This window comes from Centrocercus urophasianus, unplaced genomic scaffold (genome assembly GCF_019232065.1).
Source record: "Centrocercus urophasianus isolate 14NV4802_14NV808 unplaced genomic scaffold, USGS_Curo_1.0 seq_9, whole genome shotgun sequence".
In the NCBI taxonomy this organism is placed as follows: domain Eukaryota; kingdom Metazoa; phylum Chordata; class Aves; order Galliformes; family Phasianidae; genus Centrocercus; species Centrocercus urophasianus.
In genome coordinates this window covers 36338203-36344725 of record NW_024885532.1, presented here as the reverse complement: position 1 = coordinate 36344725, position 6523 = coordinate 36338203, and positions in this window count along the sequence as shown.

Sequence of the window (6523 nt, the reverse complement as noted above, 5' to 3'; positions counted from 1 at the left end):
CACTTGCAATGTTGTCAGAAACCATATGTAAGACCAGCCTGGAGGGGATTTTTGTATCTGAGATTTCATCCCATTAAGACTGGAATTTAAAAAGGAAGCTGTGATACGCACTTAACTATTACAATCCTACTGAGCTCTGCTGTAACCTGAAGGAAGAGATAGGTGGGTGGGTGGGTAGGTAGATAGATGGATAGATAGAAAGGACAGACAGATTGCTGAATAGCTTTTCCCAGGATATAATTTTGCAAGTTATTATATGAGTTGACATTATGGACAAACTGGCCAGGACTTTGGGAGTATATATGTGAATGATATTCTGTCACTTCTCATGATTCTCATGCTGCAATGGATGGCTACAAACTCTTCAGGAAAGATAGGCAAGGAAGGCGGGGTGGCGGTGTGGCTCTCTATGTTAGGGAATGCTTTTATGCTACTGAGGTTATGACTGGGGATGATAACGTTGAATCCCTATGGGTAAAGATCAGAGGAAGGGCTGACAAGACAGGCACCCTGGTGGGCGTCTGTTATAGACCTCCAAATCAGGATGAAGAGACAGATGAGGTATTCTATAAGCAGCTGGCACAAGCTGCACAGTCGCCTGCCCTTGTCCTCATGGGGGACTTTAACTTCCCTGACATATGCTGGGAGTACAGCACAGCACAGAGGAAGCAGTCTAGGAGGTTTCTGGAATGCGTAGAGGACAACTTCCTGATACAGCTGGTCAGAGAGCCCACGAGAGGAACTGCCCCACTAGACCTGCTGTTCACAAACAGGGAAGGTTTGGTGGGAGATGTGGAGGTTGGAGGCTGTCTTGGGCAGAGTGATCATGAAATGATAGACTTCGTGATTCATGGTGGAGCCTGGAGGGGGAATAGTAAAACTGCTACCTTGGACTTCAGGAGGGCGGACTTTGAATTGTTCAAGGGACTAATAGGGGGAGTCCCCTGGCATTCAGTCTTAGCGAGTAAAGGGGTCCAAGAGAGCTGGTTGCTCTTCAAGAAGGAAGTCTTAAGGGCGCAGGAGCAGGCAGTCCCCCTGAGCTGCAAAATGAGCCGGCGGGGAAGAAGACCGGCGTGGATGAATAGGGAACTATTCCTGAGGCTCCGGGAGAAAAAGAGAATCTACCGCCTGTGGAAAGAGGGACAGGCCACTCAAAATGAATACAAGGAAGTTGTTAGGATGTGTAGAGGTGAAATCAGAAAGGCAAAAGCCCAGCTTGAATTTAACCTAGCCACTGGCGTGAAAAAGAATAAAAAACTCTTTTATAAATACATTAACAGTAAGAGGAGGACAAAGGAGAATATCCACTCTTTGCTGGATGAGGCTGGGAATGTGACTACTGAGGATAAGGAAAAGGCAGAGGTTCTGAATGCCTTCTTTACGTCTGTCTTTAAAAGTCAGACCAGTTATCCTCAGGATACTCCTCTCTCTGACCTGGTAATCTCGGCTGGGGAGCACACTAACCCCCCTGTGATTCTGGAGGAAACAGTCAGAGACCTACTGCTCCAACTGGGCTGCCACAAGTCGATGGGGCCAGATGAGATCCACCCGAGAGTGCTGAGGGAACTGGCGGAGGTGATAGCCGAGCCGCTTTCCATCATCTGTCAACGCTCCTTGTTGACCGGTGAGGTCCCAGATGACTGGAGGCTTGCCAATGTGACTCCCATTTATAAGAAAGGTCGTAAGGAGGATCCGGGGAACTACAGGCCTGTTAGCCTGACCTCGGTGCCAGGGAAGGTTATGGAGCAGATTGTCTTGAGGGAGATCATGCGGCATGTGCAGGGTGACCGGGGGATCAGGCCTAGCCAGCATGGGTTCATGAAGGGCAGGTCCTGCTTGACCAACCTGATCTCCTTCTATGATCTAGTGACCCGTCTGGTGGATGAGGGAAAGGCTGTTGATGTGGTCTACCTAGACTTCAGCAAAGCCTTTGACACTGTCTCCCACAGCATTCTCCTGCAGAAGCTGGCAGCCAGAGGCTTGGATGGGTACACTCTTGGCTGGGTAAGGAGCTGGTTGGAGGGCCGGGCACAGAGAGTGGTGGTAAATGGAGTCAAATCCAGCTGGCGACCGGTTGTGAGTGGTGTTCCCCAGGGGTCGGTGCTGGGGCCTGTCCTCTTCAATATCTTTATTGATGACCTCGATGAGGGCATCGAGTGCACCCTCACTAAGTTTGCAGATGACACCAAATTGGCTGGAAGTGTGGATCTGCCTGGGGGTAGCGAGGCCCTACAGAGGGATCTGGACAGGCTGGAGAGCTGGACTGAAGCCAATGGGATGAGTTTCAACAAGGCCAAATGCCGGGTGCTGCACTTCGGCCACAACAACCCCAGGCGACGCTACAGGCTTGGGGCGGTGTGGCTGGAGGACTGCGTAGAGGAAATGGACCTGGGGGTATTGATTGATGCTCGGCTGAACATGAGCCGACAGTGTGCCCAGGTGGCCAAGAAGGCCAATGGCATCCTGGCTTGCATCAGAAACAGTGTTGCAAGCAGGAGCAGAGAGGTGATTGTTCCCTTGTATTCAGCACTGGTGAGGCCGCACCTCGAGTACTGTGTCCAGTTTTGGGCCCCTCACTGCAAGAAAGATATTGAGACCCTGGAACGTGTTCAAAGGAGGGCAACAAAGCTGGTGAGGGGTCTGGAACACAGGGCTTATGAGGAGAGGCTGAAGGAGCTGGGAATGTTCAGCCTGGAGAAGAGGAGGCTCAGGGGAGACCTCATTGCTCTCTATAACTTCCTGAAGGGAGGTTGTAGTGAGCTGGGGGTCGGCCTCTTCTCTCGTGTCATTAGTGATAGGACCAGGGGGAATGGCTTCAAGCTACGGCAGGGGAGATTCAGGCTGGACATGAGGAAGTATTACTTTTCAGAAAGGGTGGTCAGGCACTGGAACGGACTGCCCAGGGAGGTGGTGGAGTCACCGAGCCTGGGGGTGTTCAAGGAAAGACTGGATGTTGTGTTGAGGGACATGGTTTAGTGGGAGCTATTGGGAATAGGTGAATGGTTGGACTGGGTGATCTTTTAGGTCTTTTCCAACCTTGGTGATTCTATGATTCTATGATTTCAGGTAACAAATGTAGAAGCCCATACAAAAAACAGAATTTAAAATCCTTTAAGATAAATAACAAAATTATATTAAAAACAGGAGAGAAGAAAAGGAAATAATGATTAACATAAAAAAAAAAAAAAAAAACAGTTTTAAATAGGGACTTTTATTATCTGAGAATCTATGTTATGAAGGCAATTTTCCTCAGAGTGGAAATTAATTTGTTTTACTCTTCCAAATAAAAAATGAAGTTGGATTCCAGACTTTAAGGGAAATTATCTTGACAAAATAATTATATAGAAATGAAGGAAGGGGAGGGAAAATGTTTAGATATAAACTTAGAGTTATCTAAATGACAAAACGATCATTAAAAGGCAGTCTCATAGTCTGTTCACTAATGATCTTTTTTTTTTTTTTCAGTAATAAGCTCATAATTTCAGAACAGAAGTAATTTCAGATTTCTCTGGGTGTAAATTTTTCCTTGAAAAGTTAAAGGGTAAGATCACAGTTGTATTCTGTATATATGCTGGAGAATTTATATAGTGATTTAAATGTGTTGAGCTTTTGAAATGCACCTAAATAAATTAAGCCCATGCATCTTTTGTTGTTGTTGTTTTCAGTCTATCTCACTCCTTAGAAGATGGGCCATGCCACGCATTAATGCATAGGCTTGAGATGCAGATGCATGAGCACCAGACTTACCTGGTCTGGCTAGCTGAAACCAACTGTGGCCTAAGGTTATATCCAGATGGATAATGCAAGTGAAAAGTATTACACGGGACAGTGATGCTGTAACTTGTTTGATTACAATTCTTTCTTCACAGCTGGTATTGGCATCTATGCAGCCTCTTTGCTCTAAGACAATGACTTGGCATCGCTTAGCCTATCCTCTCTGTGCCTTTGGAACCCTTTAACAGTACATTTGGAAAAACAGTCTCTACCGTTTCCTCATCTGAATAAACAAGATTGTTCAAAAAGTTCATCTAATTTCAAATCTAGCAAATTTATGAACAGGAAAAAGAACTGAGAAAGGAAGATATGTACTGACACACTGTTAACAATGTCAGCTAATACTGTGACTGCAATTTTAGAAACAAGGATGGAGTCAGATCTATGATTTCTTTGTGAATCATTTCACAGGTGAACCATATCTTTTGGTCTTAAACATATTGCTGCATATGCATATATGTCTACACTCAAAAAATTCTGATTGGTGTGCATATTATGTATGTTTTTAAAAATACAGGAGAAAACTCACAGCATTCTTTGAGAATGTGTGAGAGTGGGGGCAAGAAGATGTCAAAACCAATTTTCTTCTTTACTGAGATCCTTGGAAATATAATAGAAGTTGTCTTTCTACAGTAGTTTACAATTACTGAGCAACCTTGGGAGTTCAAGTAGAAAATCAATTTCCAGCTGTTGTGGATGAATGCATAAAATTTCTGCTGGACACACCAAATAGATCTACATACTAAAAGATATCTTATCATTAAAGCCTACAATTTCCCTAAAAAATAATAGTACTGTTAGATCAGGTTTTAAGCGTTAATGTTACATTTTGGAAAAAGTCCATAGATTGAGAAGCTGTGAGAGAGCAATACAAAAGGTACATGCAATACGACACAGTACTGGGTTGCATATATATATGTGCAGTCTTACACAAAATCAAGCAGACAGAAAATGTCCAAGGTTTTTAAGAAATGAATAAAAGTCCTTTTTTTTTTTTTTTTTTTTTTTTTTTTTTTTAAATCTCATCTGAAGTGCTGGATTCAATAGGGACCTTCATTCAGTCAAAGAGTGAAGATGTGTTCTGGGCACTAGTCTGACCTTCTGAGGCTTTATCTTCCAGTGCAGGAGTTCTTGAGAGAATATGAAGGCAGAAGCTGCAATTCCTTTTCCAAATGGCGTGTGGAAAACAATCCTTCTTACGAGACTGTGCTGACAGAACTGAGCTATCACTCACTCATGCTCTGCTTATGTCACTTTAATAAGGGAAATTCCTACAGTACTTTTAAAAGAGAATTTTTTTAATTTATTCAAGGTTTGAAGTTCATTTCTATGCATTATATATATATTAAAAATATAAAAATAGGTATCGTTTATATAATTAGATATATACATCATTTATAATACATAAATATAGTTTATATAGTTTATATTTTTTACCTCCATGCTATTGTTTTTCCTTAAAATACAGCTGCCAATTTACGTATTTTTCTTGATTTATTAAAATTTATATGCAAAGTGTGCCTGTGGACTGTGGTATTATTAAGATTCAGGCAGTGATGGCACAGCGAGAAACCATACAGGTAGTTGCATTGTATGAATGCAATTCTGTATTAATGCATTCTTCAGCTGAGTGTCAGAGATGTCTCCTGACTTAAGTCATCCATCATTTCACTCTGTTAAAGCAGCCAACTTTCACATTCTGTATGTGCGGTAGTGGTGTTTTATCACCTCCTTTGTTCCACAAATGAGGAAAATAGCAATGAAAACAAAGCCCTTGTTGGAGGGACTCTATCTCCTAAAAAGGCACTCATCATTTTATGTGATAAATATTCTTGGAATGACAAAATCTCACAAGCAGCTGCTTTTCAGTAACCCATTTTCAGAAACAATCACTTGAGAAATTGATGGATCAGACAATATAAAGTCAAAATCGGTTGAAAACATTATCAGACATCCATGGCATGATGTTGTTTTGGCTACAGAGAGCTCAATTGCAGTGTGCTGATGAAAGCACCAAGTGCCACATGCACTTTCTCTGTCCATTCAATTCCATACCAGCTCACTGTGTTGGTCTGACACCCACTTTGGGTGTTTCCTTCATTGGCTTTTCATATCATGTGTGATTTTTTTTTTCTGTTAAATTCTTGATATGCAAAAGGATCCTAAGTAAACTAGTTATCATCTACATCTTTCTTTTCATATTTTCATGGTTTCTTTCATTACCAGAAAACATAACTTTACTATTTTAATATTTTTCCTTAATCCATAGCCTAATTTTCAGGCTTTGCTACAGGTCAGTGGCTCATTATTGTGTATGATATGCTAAATAGATTGTAATTATATGGATATCAGCAGCCATCACTGAGCCAACAGGTATGTGACATACATACATCTATGCTGTGTACTACAGAGTTGCAATTACTGCCCATATAAGAACCCAGTATGCTGTCATCAGTGCCAATAATTACGCTATTTTCATGGGGAATATAGTGAAATCAAGTATGAAATCTTAGGTATGTGGACATGTGCATTTTATTCTCAATGGGCAGTTGTTCAAGATACATCTGGATGATATGGTGAATCCTCTAATTTACTTCCCAGAACTGGTGCTGCTACTTTCAAGTTACTGCTCATACTGAAATAAGTACATTGTAAGAGCTAAGGAGGATTTACTCCTTGTCTGGAATAGTTTAAAGGTTAAAAATTCCATCTTTTTTTTTTAATATGCTCTTACATGTCATATCCCTTT